The following is a 15,505-nucleotide window of genomic DNA, read 5'->3' as shown; positions in this document are numbered from 1 at the left end:
GTGATCCAGTGGGAGAGTCCAGTGTTCGCTCAGAGGAACTAGCAGGTACAGAGCAACAACCATACAGTGGTAGTACATTAAAGTAAATTCATTGTATTATGCTTGGTTTCCCAGCATGAGATTGACTAAGTGACCAGATTTCACTGAGCTAAAGTGGTATTGCAGGCAAATGAGGCAATTCAACGGGGTGCTCGAACAAAATAATAAACTGCAAAAGAAGGATGTGTAGAATGTGTAGAAAATCTATTGAAAATAGCCGATCTACAAGCTCACAATGCGTCGCAACGCGACGCATTGTGACATTAAATGTTGACATTAGATGTCAACATTTAATGTCTACATCCCAGTAGACATTGTAAAATGGAAGACATTTCAGAATATTCATCTATGTTTCCTATGCAAAGGTGGATCCAATACCAGGGCTGGTGCTTCAGTGGGAGAGTCCAGTGTTCGCTCAGAGGAACTAGCAGGTACAGAGCAACAACCATACAGTGGTAGTAAATTCAAGTAAATTCATTGTATTATGCTGGGTTTCCCAGCATGAGATTGACTAAGGTCACATTCCCACCTAATACTTCGGTAGACTCGATGCGAATGGGAGGAGAATTGGGACTTCTTGCATATTTAATTTGCTGCGGGTTGCCTTCACACTGTCATCCGCAGCTATTGGAAACGCAGCAGGGGGACCTTTATCAATGTGTTCCATTCATAAACTATAGCCTACACAGTGAAATCTATGGTGATACAATTATACTCATAACGTGCATGTGTCGTGCCGTCTGGGACTGGACCCCCCCCCTCTCTCTCTCTCTCTCTCTCACACTATACGCACGCAGCCACGCACTGTTCTTTTGGGCATGGAGGCACAGCGCTGAGCGCACTGATATAACAGACAGCAGCGCAAAATGTTTACAAGTTTATCGAGATAAAAGTCCCTACTCCCCAGTCCCCACACAGTGACAGCACTCCATGTTTACGGCACGCACAGACAGACATACAGACAGAATATTCTGTAGGCTATAATACACTGCAGTGTTTTTATGTGTTTCCTTAAGCAATTGATTAATGTACTCGTCCTAATTTCGATCAGGGCTTCAGACTCATTCCACCACGTCTATCCACGGTAACGGGACATCTTTGCGCTGCGTAAAATATGCCTTAAGTTCTCCGTCTCCAACTGTGTTCAGCTCCTCACCCGCCACATTGTTTGCTTCATTTCCTTTATTTACTGCGGATTGCATTCACACCTGCACCAAATCGTAATCTAGTGCGATTGGAAGCGAAGTGAAACCCCCGTTTTTGCTCGGAGTAGAATGCGGTTCTTTGATACGCATTAGGATTCAAATGAGCCTTCACACCTGCCAAACGAAGTGCACTTTCTGACAATGCACAGCAGGATTCGTTTTAATCGCAGCAAAGCTTTCTGGTGTGAATGTCACCTAAGTGACCAGATTTCACTGAGCTAAAGTGGTATTGCAGGCAAATGAGGCAATTCAACGGGGTGCTCGAACAAAATAATAAACTGCAAAAGAAGGATGTGTAGAATGTGTAGAAAATCTATTGAAAATAGCCGATCTACAAGCTCACAATGCGTCGCAACGCGACGCATTGTGACATTAAATGTTGACATTAGATGTCAACATTTAATGTCTACATCCCAGTAGACATTGTAAAATGGAAGACATTTCAGAATATTCATCTATGTTTCCTATGCAAAGGTGGATCCAATACCAGTGCTGGTGCTTCAGTGGGAGAGTCCAGTGTTCGCTCAGAGGAACTAGCAGGTACAGAGCAACAACCATACAGTGGTAGTAAATTCAAGTAAATTCATTGTATTATGCTGGGTTTCCCAGCATGAGATTGACTAAGGTCACATTCCCACCTAATACTTCGGTAGACTCGATGCGAATGGGAGGAGAATTGGGACTTCTTGCATATTTAATTTGCTGCGGGTTGCCTTCACACTGTCATCCGCAGCTATTGGAAACGCAGCAGGGGGACCTTTATCAATGTGTTCCATTCATAAACTATAGCCTACACAGTGAAATCTATGGTGATACAATTATACTCATAACGTGCATGTGTCGTGCCGTCTGGGACTGGACCCCCCCCCTCTCTCTCTCTCTCTCTCTCACACTATACGCACGCAGCCACGCACTGTTCTTTTGGGCATGGAGGCACAGCGCTGAGCGCACTGATATAACAGACAGCAGCGCAAAATGTTTACAAGTTTATCGAGATAAAAGTCCCTACTCCCCAGTCCCCACACAGTGACAGCACTCCATGTTTACGGCACGCACAGACAGACATACAGACAGAATATTCTGTAGGCTATAATACACTGCAGTGTTTTTATGTGTTTCCTTAAGCAATTGATTAATGTACTCGTCCTAATTTCGATCAGGGCTTCAGACTCATTCCACCACGTCTATCCACGGTAACGGGACATCTTTGCGCTGCGTAAAATATGCCTTAAATTCTCCGTCTCCAACTGTGTTCAGCTCCTCACCCGCCACATTGTTTGCTTCATTTCCTTTATTTACTGCGGATTGCATTCACACCTGCACCGAATCGTAATCTAGTGCGATTGGAAGCGAAGTGAAACCCCCGTTTTTGCTCGGAGTAGAATGCGGTTCTTTGATACGCATTAGGATTCGAATGAGCCTTCACACCTGCCAAACGAAGTGCACTTTCTGACAATGCGCAGCAGGATTCGTTTTAATCGCAGCAAAGCTTTCTGGTGTGAATGTCACCTAAGTGACCAGATTTCACTGAGCTAAAGTGGTATTGCAGGCAAATGAGGCAATTCAACGGGGTGCTCGAACAAAATAATAAACTGCAAAAGAAGGATGTGTAGAATGTATAGAAAATCTATTGAAAATAGCCGATCTACAAGCTCACAATGCGTCGCAACGCGACGCATTGTGACATTAAACATAAATGTTGACATTAGATGTGGATGATATGTTCAAGGCCTTCAACGCAAAGAAAGTGGTTGCAACAAGAAGTAAGTTAATATAATTATAAATAACACTGGTTCTTCCAGCCGGGTAGTCGGGGATGTGCTAATTGAACACGCATTCTGACAACATTTAATGTCTACATCCCAGTAGACATTGTAAAATGGAAGACATTTCAGAATATTCATCTATGTTTCCTATGCAAAGGTGGATCCAATACCAGTGCTGGTGCTTCAGTGGGAGAGTCCAGTGTTCGCTCAGAGGAACTAGCAGGTACAGAGCAACAACCATACAGTGGTAGTAAATTCAAGTAAATTCATTGTATTATGCTGGGTTTCCCAGCATGAGATTGACTAAGGTCACATTCCCACCTAATACTTCGGTAGACTCGATGCGAATGGGAGGAGAATTGGGACTTCTTGCATATTTAATTTGCTGCGGGTTGCCTTCACACTGTCATCCGCAGCTATTGGAAACGCAGCAGGGGGACCTTTATCAATGTGTTCCATTCATAAACTATAGCCTACACAGTGAAATCTATGGTGATACAATTATACTCATAACGTGCATGTGTCGTGCCGTCTGGGACTGGACCCCCCCCCTCTCTCTCTCTCTCTCTCTCTCTCACACTATACGCACGCAGCCACGCACTGTTCTTTTGGGCATGGAGGCACAGCGCTGAGCGCACTGATATAACAGACAGCAGCGCAAAATGTTTACAAGTTTATCGAGATAAAAGTCCCTACTCCCCAGTCCCCACACAGTGACAGCACTCCATGTTTACGGCACGCACAGACAGAATATTCTGTAGGCTATAATACACTGCAGTGTTTTTATGTGTTTCCTTAAGCAATTGATTAATGTACTCGTCCTAATTTCGATCAGGGCTTCAGACTCATTCCACCACGTCTATCCACGGTAACGGGACATCTTTGCGCTGCGTAAAATATGCCTTAAGTTCTCCGTCTCCAACTGTGTTCAGCTCCTCACCCGCCACATTGTTTGCTTCATTTCCTTTATTTACTGCGGATTGCATTCACACCTGCACCAAATCGTAATCTAGTGCGTTTGGAAGCGAAGTGAAACCCCCGTTTTTGCTCGGAGTAGAATGCGGTTCTTTGATACGCATTAGGATTCGAATGAGCCTTCACACCTGCCAAACGAAGTGCACTTTCTGACAATGCGCAGCAGGATTAGTTTTAATCGCAGCAAAGCTTTCTGGTGTGAATGTCACCTAAGTGACCAGATTTCACTGAGCTAAAGTGGTATTGCAGGCAAATGAGGCAATTCAACGGGGTGCTCGAACAAAATAATAAACTGCAAAAGAAGGATGTGTAGAATGTATAGAAAATCTATTGAAAATAGCCGATCTACAAGCTCACAATGCGTCGCAACGCGACGCATTGTGACATTAAATGTTGACATTAGATGTCAACATTTAATGTCTACATCCCAGTAGACATTGTAAAATGGAAGACATTTCAGAATATTCTTCTATGTTTCCTATGCAAAGGTGGATCCAATACCAGTGCTGGTGATCCAGTGGGAGAGTCCAGTGTTCGCTCAGAGGAACTAGCAGGTACAGAGCAACAACCATACAGTGGTAGTACATTAAAGTAAATTCATTGTATTATGCTTGGTTTCCCAGCATGAGATTGACTAAGTGACCAGATTTCACTGAGCTAAAGTGGTATTGCAGGCAAATGAGGCAATTCAACGGGGTGCTCGAACAAAATAATAAACTGCAAAAGAAGGATGTGTAGAATGTGTAGAAAATCTATTGAAAATAGCCGATCTACAAGCTCACAATGCGTCGCAACGCGACGCATTGTGACATTAAATGTTGACATTAGATGTCAACATTTAATGTCTACATCCCAGTAGACATTGTAAAATGGAAGACATTTCAGAATATTCATCTATGTTTCCTATGCAAAGGTGGATCCAATACCAGGGCTGGTGCTTCAGTGGGAGAGTCCAGTGTTCGCTCAGAGGAACTAGCAGGTACAGAGCAACAACCATACAGTGGTAGTAAATTAAAGTAAATTCATTGTATTATGCTGGGTTTCCCAGCATGAGATTGACTAAGGTCACATTCCCACCTAATACTTCGGTAGACTCGATGCGAATGGGAGGAGAATTGGGACTTCTTGCATATTTAATTTGCTGCGGGTTGCCTTCACACTGTCATCCGCAGCTATTGGAAACGCAGCAGGGGGACCTTTATCAATGTGTTCCATTCATAAACTATAGCCTACACAGTGAAATCTATGGTGATACAATTATACTCATAACGTGCATGTGTCGTGCCGTCTGGGACTGGACCCCCCCTCTCTCTCTCTCTCTCTCTCTCTCTCTCACACTATACGCACGCAGCCACGCACTGTTCTTTTGGGCATGGAGGCACAGCGCTGAGCGCACTGATATAACAGACAGCAGCGCAAAATGTTTACAAGTTTATCGAGATAAAAGTCCCTACTCCCCAGTCCCCACACAGTGACAGCACTCCATGTTTACGGCACGCACAGACAGACATACAGACAGAATATTCTGTAGGCTATAATACACTGCAGTGTTTTTATGTGTTTCCTTAAGCAATTGATTGATGTACTCGTCCTAATTTCGATCAGGGCTTCAGACTCATTCCACCACGTCTATCCACGGTAACGGGACATCTTTGCGCTGCGTAAAATATGCCTTAAGTTCTCCGTCTCCAACTGTGTTCAGCTCCTCACCCGCCACATTGTTTGCTTCATTAGTGTGGTTGCCTATGGGCAACCATACTATTGTTCCCCTTACCTTTTATTGTGGGCTCGCAACAGCGAGCACACACTAGTTATTGCCAGTTTATATTTATTCTTGCTTTATTCCAATTTCCGCCCTTTTTTCGAATTCCTACTACTTTCACACACTTTATGCTAGAAATTTAGTTCAAACTTCAAACTGTTCAGCTCTTTGCAGTTATGTGTGCTTGCATTTAGATTTTTACAATTGTTTATACTTTTTTAACTTTTTAACTTTTTAACTTTTTTTGACATTCTTTATAATGAGAGTCGATGGGAGAAACGTCCCATTTTTCACAGTTGACTTTTTTGTGCTCTTATTACTCTGTCATACTTTCACTTTGAAACTCCATTCAAACTTTAAAATGTTCATCAATCTTTGAATTTTCATTGGTGAAAAAGTTGTTTTGAAAAAGTTTATACTTTTTAAAATATTTAACTTTATTTATAAAATGTTTCTCTCATAGACAATGTATGGGATTTTATCTCTAAATCAACCTCACTTTTGCAGCCTCATTACTCTGGCATACTTTGTCGTAGAAACGTGATTTAAACTTTAGCTAGCTCACACGGCTGTGGACTTTTTCGTGGTTCAAACCGTATTCGAATATGTTACACGGTTTCTCCGATATCGCAGTTCAATCGCAGGCCGTATCGTCTAATTAGTGCGCCCTTAGAGTGCGGGGCCTCCTTGAGTAGAGTGTGGAAACTGAAATGCTTCACCTCGGAAATCTACCAAACAAATTGTCGTCCTGGCCAAAATATTCACTTTACACGGATGTTCTTTGGTCATTTTGTAGCCACACATGTCCTCTTTCACACAATGTAACCACCAAAGCACAGATACATACAGAATGTGAACTACGGCCTTTTAAGTGACACAAATACAGTCAAGCTGCCCATTGACCTCCATTGTATAATTCTTACGAGGAAAGTATCGTGAAGACAATTCTTAACTCGCTCTTATAACCACATTTTCGATCGTACCAACACCACCATCGCACATGTTGTACCTCAATGGCTCAGGCCACTCAAAGTGAAAAAAATATTTGCATTCGACTTTTACTTTTTGCGATAGAGCAATTTGTTCGGGCATAGGTTTTTCCCTATTCAGGCCCATTGAAATCTCCCAGTCATAGTGAAGCACTGTTTTACTCTCCCACAGCTGAGACATATAAGGGCTTAATTACAGGGCTGACATTAGAGTTACAAGATCTCAATGAGTTGCTCTGCGAAACCTTGTGAGCTTGTAGGTCTGCTATTTGTGCAGTCACAGACACACGCATGCATACGCACGCACGCACGCACGCACGCAGCTTGTAGGTCTGCTATTTGTGCAATTAGGCTCTACACACAGAGTCACAGACACACGCATGCATGCACACGCACGCACGTGCACACGCACGTGCACGCGCACGCACACGCACACACACACACACACACACACACACACACACACAAAAACCCTGTCTTTTGCTTGCAGCATGCTACAGTCTTGCAATTTGCTCCATGGGCTTAGACCACCAATAGGAGCACGCTGTACTTAATTAATTGCTTAAGCCCCGCCCTTCTGTCTTCCCATTGGCTGGCCTTTACACAGCTCTAACTTTTGTTTGCAGCATGATACAGTCCTGACAATTTGTTTATGGACTTACACCACCAATAGGAACACTAATATAAACTTAAAAAATATATATTTTTTAAACTTTTTTTTTTTTAAACTTTTTTTTTTTAAACTTTTTTTTTTTTAACTTTTTTTTTTTAAACTTTTTTTTTTTAAACTTTTTTTTTTTTAACTTTTTTTTTAAAACTTTTTTTTTTTAAACTTTTTTTTAACTTTTTTTTTTAAAAAACTTTTTTTTTTTAAACTTCTTTTTTTTAAACTTTTTTTTTAAAAACTTTTTTTTTTTAAACTTAAAAAAAAACTTAAAAATAAAAAACTTAAAAAAGAAAACTTAAAAATGAAAAACCAGTGTTCAGACTTGGTGGGTGGTCCCACAGACACAGCTATAACTTTATACATTGCGTTTTTAGCGAGCCCACGCAGTTTCTACAGGAACTGCTTTCTAGTTTCTTTCTTTGTTTTCTTTCTGTATAAACTTTATTTTGATGTGCTACTCCTCCCACAGTTTTTGCCGCACACACTTGAGCTATATGTCAAAACGACCGGCTTCATCGGGAATAGTGTGCTATCTCCTTGCTAAGACATCCGTTGTATAGTTTAATTGATATTAATTAATTAGTGGATTAAATTTCCCCATTGACATGAATGGGAAAATGCAAAAACTCACATTCAAGTATTTTTTCCTCTGAGACCGTATGGGCTACAGTTACAACACTTGGGGGGAAGGTTCATAATAATTACTAAAATTAATAACCTTATAAGTATATTGATCGGCCTCATGGTGGCGCTATAACAGCCCACTTTACGTTTTGGCGTATAACTCTTGAACCGTAGGTCGTAAAATCAAAATTATTTTTTCCTGGATTCCTTGGGTCATGATGCATCTCCCCATATAGGCCACGCCCATTTGCGTCTAGATAGATTTTCCGCCATTTTGAATTTTGTTCAAAACACACTTTTGGATCCTCCACCTACAGATTTTGTCCAAATCTCACAAAAATCGGTACACATGATCTCCGGACCTATTCGATTAAAACAGCACAGTCAGATTTTTGATCTTCCGTATCGTTCTTCCGTAATCGTCTTCCGAAGTTAGTGGGAGGGGCCTATTTTACAAAAAATGCCACAATTCACGCACGCAATGTCCGATCCATCCCAAATCCAAATCACATGTCGAGGGTGGCTTAATCAACGCAGTGCCAAAAGCAATTCCATTTTCATCCATAGGGGGCGCTACAATTGCAAAAACAATTACCCGTTTATTGCAAAAACATGATTTCAAGGGGGAAAAAACACTCTGAATTACTTACACATGATCACAAGGGTGACTTGACATTGTCATTGGCTAGCAAAATTACTGGGAGGGGCCTATATTAGCGAGTGAGGCAACCACACTTTGCAATTTCCCAGAATTGCTTCTTTCTAGTTTCCTTTATTTACTGCGGATTGCATTCACACCTGCACCGAATCGTAATCTAGTGCGATTGGAAGCGAAGTGAAACCCCCGTTTTTGCTCGGAGTAGAATGCGGTTCTTTGATACGCATTAGGATTCGAATGAGCCTTCACACCTGCCAAACGAAGTGCACTTTCTGACAATGCACAGCAGGATTCGTTTTAATCGCAGCAAAGCTTTCTGGTGTGAATGTCACCTAAGTGACCAGATTTCACTGAGCTAAAGTGGTATTGCAGGCAAATGAGGCAATTCAACGGGGTGCTCGAACAAAATAATAAACTGCAAAAGAAGGATGTGTAGAATGTATAGAAAATCTATTGAAAATAGCCGATCTACAAGCTCACAATGCGTCGCAACGCGACGCATTGTGACATTAAATGTTGACATTAGATGTCAACATTTAATGTCTACATCCCAGTAGACATTGTAAAATGGAAGACATTTCAGAATATTCATCTATGTTTCCTATGCAAAGGTGGATCCAATACCAGTGCTGGTGCTTCAGTGGGAGAGTCCAGTGTTCGCTCAGAGGAACTAGCAGGTACAGAGCAACAACCATACAGTGGTAGTAAATTAAAGTCAATTCATTGTATTATGCTGGGTTTCCCAGCATGAGATTGACTAAGTGACCAGATTTCACTGAGCTAAAGTGGTATTGCAGGCAAATGAGGCAATTCAACGGGGTGCTCGAACAAAATAATAAACTGCAAAAGAAGGATGTGTAGAAAATCTATTGAAAATAGCCGATCTACAAGCTCACAATGCGTCGCAACGCGACGCATTGTGACATTAAATGTTGACATTAGATGTCAACATTTAATGTCTACATCCCAGTAGACATTGTAAAATGGAAGACATTTCAGAATATTCATCTATGTTTCCTATGCAAAGGTGGATCCAATACCAGGGCTGGTGCTTCAGTGGGAGAGTCCAGTGTTCGCTCAGAGGAACTAGCAGGTACAGAGCAACAACCATACAGTGGTAGTAAATTAAAGTAAATTCATTGTATTATGCTGGGTTTCCCAGCATGAGATTGACTAAGGTCACATTCCCACCTAATACTTCGGTAGACTCGATGCGAATGGGAGGAGAATTGGGACTTCTTGCATATTTAATTTGCTGCGGGTTGCCTTCACACTGTCATCCGCAGCTATTGGAAACGCAGCAGGGGGACCTTTATCAATGTGTTCCATTCATAAACTATAGCCTACACAGTGAAATCTATGGTGATACAATTATACTCATAACGTGCATGTGTCGTGCCGTCTGGGACTGGACCCCCCCTCTCTCTCTCTCTCTCTCTCTCTCACACTATACGCACGCAGCCACGCACTGTTCTTTTGGGCATGGAGGCACAGCGCTGAGCGCACTGATATAACAGACAGCAGCGCAAAATGTTTACAAGTTTATCGAGATAAAAGTCCCTACTCCCCAGTCCCCACACAGTGACAGCACTCCATGTTTACGGCACGCACAGACAGACATACAGACAGAATATTCTGTAGGCTATAATACACTGCAGTGTTTTTATGTGTTTCCTTAAGCAATTGATTGATGTACTCGTCCTAATTTCGATCAGGGCTTCAGACTCATTCCACCACGTCTATCCACGGTAACGGGACATCTTTGCGCTGCGTAAAATATGCCTTAAGTTCTCCGTCTCCAACTGTGTTCAGCTCCTCACCCGCCACATTGTTTGCTTCATTAGTGTGGTTGCCTATGGGCAACCATACTATTGTTCCCCTTACCTTTTATTGTGGGCTCGCAACAGCGAGCACACACTAGTTATTGCCAGTTTATATTTATTCTTGCTTTATTCCAATTTCCGCCCTTTTTTCGAATTCCTACTACTTTCACACACTTTATGCTAGAAATTTAGTTCAAACTTCAAACTGTTCAGCTCTTTGCAGTTATGTGTGCTTGCATTTAGATTTTTACAATTGTTTATACTTTTTTAACTTTTTAACTTTTTAACTTTTTTTGACATTCTTTATAATGAGAGTCGATGGGAGAAACGTCCCATTTTTCACAGTTGACTTTTTTGTGCTCTTATTACTCTGTCATACTTTCACTTTGAAACTCCATTCAAACTTTAAAATGTTCATCAATCTTTGAATTTTCATTGGTGAAAAAGTTGTTTTGAAAAAGTTTATACTTTTTAAAATATTTAACTTTATTTATAAAATGTTTCTCTCATAGACAATGTATGGGATTTTATCTCTAAATCAACCTCACTTTTGCAGCCTCATTACTCTGGCATACTTTGTCGTAGAAACGTGATTTAAACTTTAGCTAGCTCACACGGCTGTGGACTTTTTCGTGGTTCAAACCGTATTCGAATATGTTACACGGTTTCTCCGATATCGCAGTTCAATCGCAGGCCGTATCGTCTAATTAGTGTGCCCTTAGAGTGCGGGGCCTCCTTGAGTAGAGTGTGGAAACTGAAATGCTTCACCTCGGAAATCTACCAAACAAATTGTCGTCCTGGCCAAAATATTCACTTTACACGGATGTTCTTTGGTCATTTTGTAGCCACACATGTCCTCTTTCACACAATGTAACCACCAAAGCACAGATACATACAGAATGTGAACTACGGCCTTTTAAGTGACACAAATACAGTCAAGCTGCCCATTGACCTCCATTGTATAATTCTTACGAGGAAAGTATCGTGAAGACAATTCTTAACTCGCTCTTATAACCACATTTTCGATCGTACCAACACCACCATCGCACATGTTGTACCTCAATGGCTCAGGCCACTCAAAGTGAAAAAAATATTTGCATTCGACTTTTACTTTTTGCGATAGAGCAATTTGTTCGGGCATAGGTTTTTCCCTATTCAGGCCCATTGAAATCTCCCAGTCATAGTGAAGCACTGTTTTACTCTCCCACAGCTGAGACATATAAGGGCTTAATTACAGGGCTGACATTAGAGTTACAAGATCTCAATGAGTTGCTCTGCGAAACCTTGTGAGCTTGTAGGTCTGCTATTTGTGCAGTCACAGACACACGCATGCATACGCACGCACGCACGCACGCACGCAGCTTGTAGGTCTGCTATTTGTGCAATTAGGCTCTACACACAGAGTCACAGACACACGCATGCATGCACACGCACGCACGTGCACACGCACGTGCACGCGCACGCACACGCACACACACACACACACACACACACACACACACACAAAAACCCTGTCTTTTGCTTGCAGCATGCTACAGTCTTGCAATTTGCTCCATGGGCTTAGACCACCAATAGGAGCACGCTGTACTTAATTAATTGCTTAAGCCCCGCCCTTCTGTCTTCCCATTGGCTGGCCTTTACACAGCTCTAACTTTTGTTTGCAGCATGATACAGTCCTGACAATTTGTTTATGGACTTACACCACCAATAGGAACACTAATATAAACTTAAAAAATATATATTTTTTAAACTTTTTTTTTTTTAAACTTTTTTTTTTTAAACTTTTTTTTTTTTAACTTTTTTTTTTTAAACTTTTTTTTTTTTAAACTTTTTTTTTTTTTAACTTTTTTTTTAAAACTTTTTTTTTTAAAACTTTTTTTTAACTTTTTTTTTTAAAAAACTTTTTTTTTTTAAACTTCTTTTTTTTAAAAACTTTTTTTTTAAAAACTTTTTTTTTTTAAACTTAAAAAAAAACTTAAAAATAAAAAACTTAAAAAAGAAAACTTAAAAATGAAAAACCAGTGTTCAGACTTGGTGGGTGGTCCCACAGACACAGCTATAACTTTATACATTGCGTTTTTAGCGAGCCCACGCAGTTTCTACAGGAACTGCTTTCTAGTTGTGGGCTCGCAACAGCGAGCACACACTAGTTATTGCCAGTTTATATTTATTCTTGCTTTATTCCAATTTCCGCCCTTTTTTCGAATTCCTACTACTTTCACACACTTTATGCTAGAAATTTAGTTCAAACTTCAAACTGTTCAGCTCTTTGCAGTTATGTGTGCTTGCATTTAGATTTTTACAATTGTTTATACTTTTTTAACTTTTTAACTTTTTAACTTTTTTTGACATTCTTTATAATGAGAGTCGATGGGAGAAACGTCCCATTTTTCACAGTTGACTTTTTTGTGCTCTTATTACTCTGTCATACTTTCACTTTGAAACTCCATTCAAACTTTAAAATGTTCATCAATCTTTGAATTTTCATTGGTGAAAAAGTTGTTTTGAAAAAGTTTATACTTTTTAAAATATTTAACTTTATTTATAAAATGTTTCTCTCATAGACAATGTATGGGATTTTATCTCTAAATCAACCTCACTTTTGCAGCCTCATTACTCTGGCATACTTTGTCGTAGAAACGTGATTTAAACTTTAGCTAGCTCACACGGCTGTGGACTTTTTCGTGGTTCAAACCGTATTCGAATATGTTACACGGTTTTTCCGATATCGCAGTTCAATCGCAGGCCGTATCGTCTAATTAATGCGCCCTTAGAGTGCGGGGCCTCCTTGAGTAGAGTGTGGAAACTGAAATGCTTCCCTCGGAAATCTACCAAACAAATTGTCGTCCTGGCCAAAATATTCACTTTACACGGATGTTCTTTGGTCATTTTGTAGCCACACATGTCCTCTTTCACACAATGTAACCACCAAAGCACAGATACATACAGAATGTGAACTACGGCCTTTTAAGTGACACAAATACAGTCAAGCTGCCCATTGACCTCCATTGTATAATTCTTACGAGGAAAGTATCGTGAAGACAATTCTTAACTCGCTCTTATAACCACATTTTCGATCGTACCAACACCACCATCGCACATGTTGTACCTCAATGGCTCAGGCCACTCAAAGTGAAAAAAATATTTGCATTCGACTTTTACTTTTTGCGATAGAGCAATTTGTTAGGGCATAGGTTTTTCCCTATTCAGGCCCATTGAAATCTCCCAGTCATAGTGAAGCACTGTTTTACTCTCCCACAGCTGAGACATATAAGGGCTTAATTACAGGGCTGACATTAGAGTTACAAGATCTCAATGCGTTGCTCTGCGAAACCTTGTGAGCTTGTAGGTCTGCTATTTGTGCAGTCACAGACACACGCATGCATACGCACGCACGCACGCACGCACGCAGCTTGTAGGTCTGCTATTTGTGCAATTAGGCTCTACACAGAGTCACAGACACGCATGCATGCACACGCACGCACGTGCATACGCACGTGCACGCGCACGTGCACGCGCACGCACACACACACACACACACACACACACAAAAACCCTGTCTTTTGCTTGCAGCATGCTACAGTCTTGCAATTTGCTCCATGGGCTTAGACCACCAATAGGAGCACGCTGTACTTAATTAATTGCTTAAGCCCCGCCCTTCTGTCTTCCCATTGGCTGGCCTTTACACAGCTCTAACTTTTGTTTGCAGCATGATACAGTCCTGAAAATTTGTTTATGGACTTACACCACCAATAGGAACACTAATATAAACTTAAAAAATATATTTTTTTTAAACTTTTTTTTTTTAAACTTTTTTTTTTATTTAAACTTTTTTTTTTTTAACTTTTTTTTTTAAACTTTTTTTTTGTAACTTTTTTTTTTTAAACTTTTTTTTTTAAAAACTTTTTTTTTTTAAACTTAAAAAAAAACTTAAAAATAAAAAACTTAAAAAAGAAAACTTAAAAATGAAAAACCAGTGTTCAGACTTGGTGGGTGGTACCACAGACACAGCTATAACTTTATACATTGCGTTTTTAGCGAGCCCACGCAGTTTCTACAGGAACTGCTTTCTAGTTTCTTTCTTTGTTTTCTTTCTGTATAAACTTTATTTTGATGTGCTACTCCTCCCACAGTTTTTGCCGCACACACTTGAGCTATATGTCAAAACGACCGGCTTCATCGGGAATAGTGTGCTATCTCCTTGCTAAGACATCCGTTGTATAGTTTAATTGATATTAATTAATTAGTGGATTACATTTCCCCATTGACATGAATGGGAAAATGCAAAAACTCACATTCAAGTATTTTTTCCTCTGAGACCGTATGGGCTACAGTTACAACACTTGGGGGGAAGGTTCATAATAATTACTAAAATTAATAACCTTATAAGTATATTGATCGGCCTCATGGTGGCGCTATAACAGCCCACTTTACGTTTTGGCGTATAACTCTTGAACCGTAGGTCGTAAAATCAAAATTATTTTTTCCTGGATTCCTTGGGTCATGATGCATCTCCCCATATAGGCCACGCCCATTTGCGTCTAGATAGATTTTCCGCCATTTTGAATTTTGTTCAAAACACACTTTTGGATCCTCCACCTACAGATTTTGTCCAAATCTCACAAAAATCGGTACACATGATCTCCGGACCTATTCGATTAAAACAGCACAGTCAGATTTTTGATCTTCCGTATCGTTCTTCCGTAATCGTCTTCCGAAGTTAGTGGGAGGGGCCTATTTTACAAAAAATGCCACAATTCACGCACGCAATGTCCGATCCATCCCAAATCCAAATCACATGTCGAGGGTGGCTTAATCAACGCAGTGCCAAAAGCAATTCCATTTTCATCCATAGGGGGCGCTACAATTGCAAAAACAATTACCCGTTTATTGCAAAAACATGATTTCAAGGGGGAAAAAACACTCTGAATTACTTACACATGATCACAAGGGTGACTTGACATTGTCATTGGCTAGCAAAATTACTGGGAGGGGCC

This window comes from Electrona antarctica (genome assembly GCF_951216825.1).
Source record: "Electrona antarctica genome assembly, chromosome: 21".
Lineage (NCBI taxonomy): Eukaryota > Metazoa > Chordata > Actinopteri > Myctophiformes > Myctophidae > Electrona > Electrona antarctica.
This window is presented reverse-complemented; position numbering follows the sequence as displayed.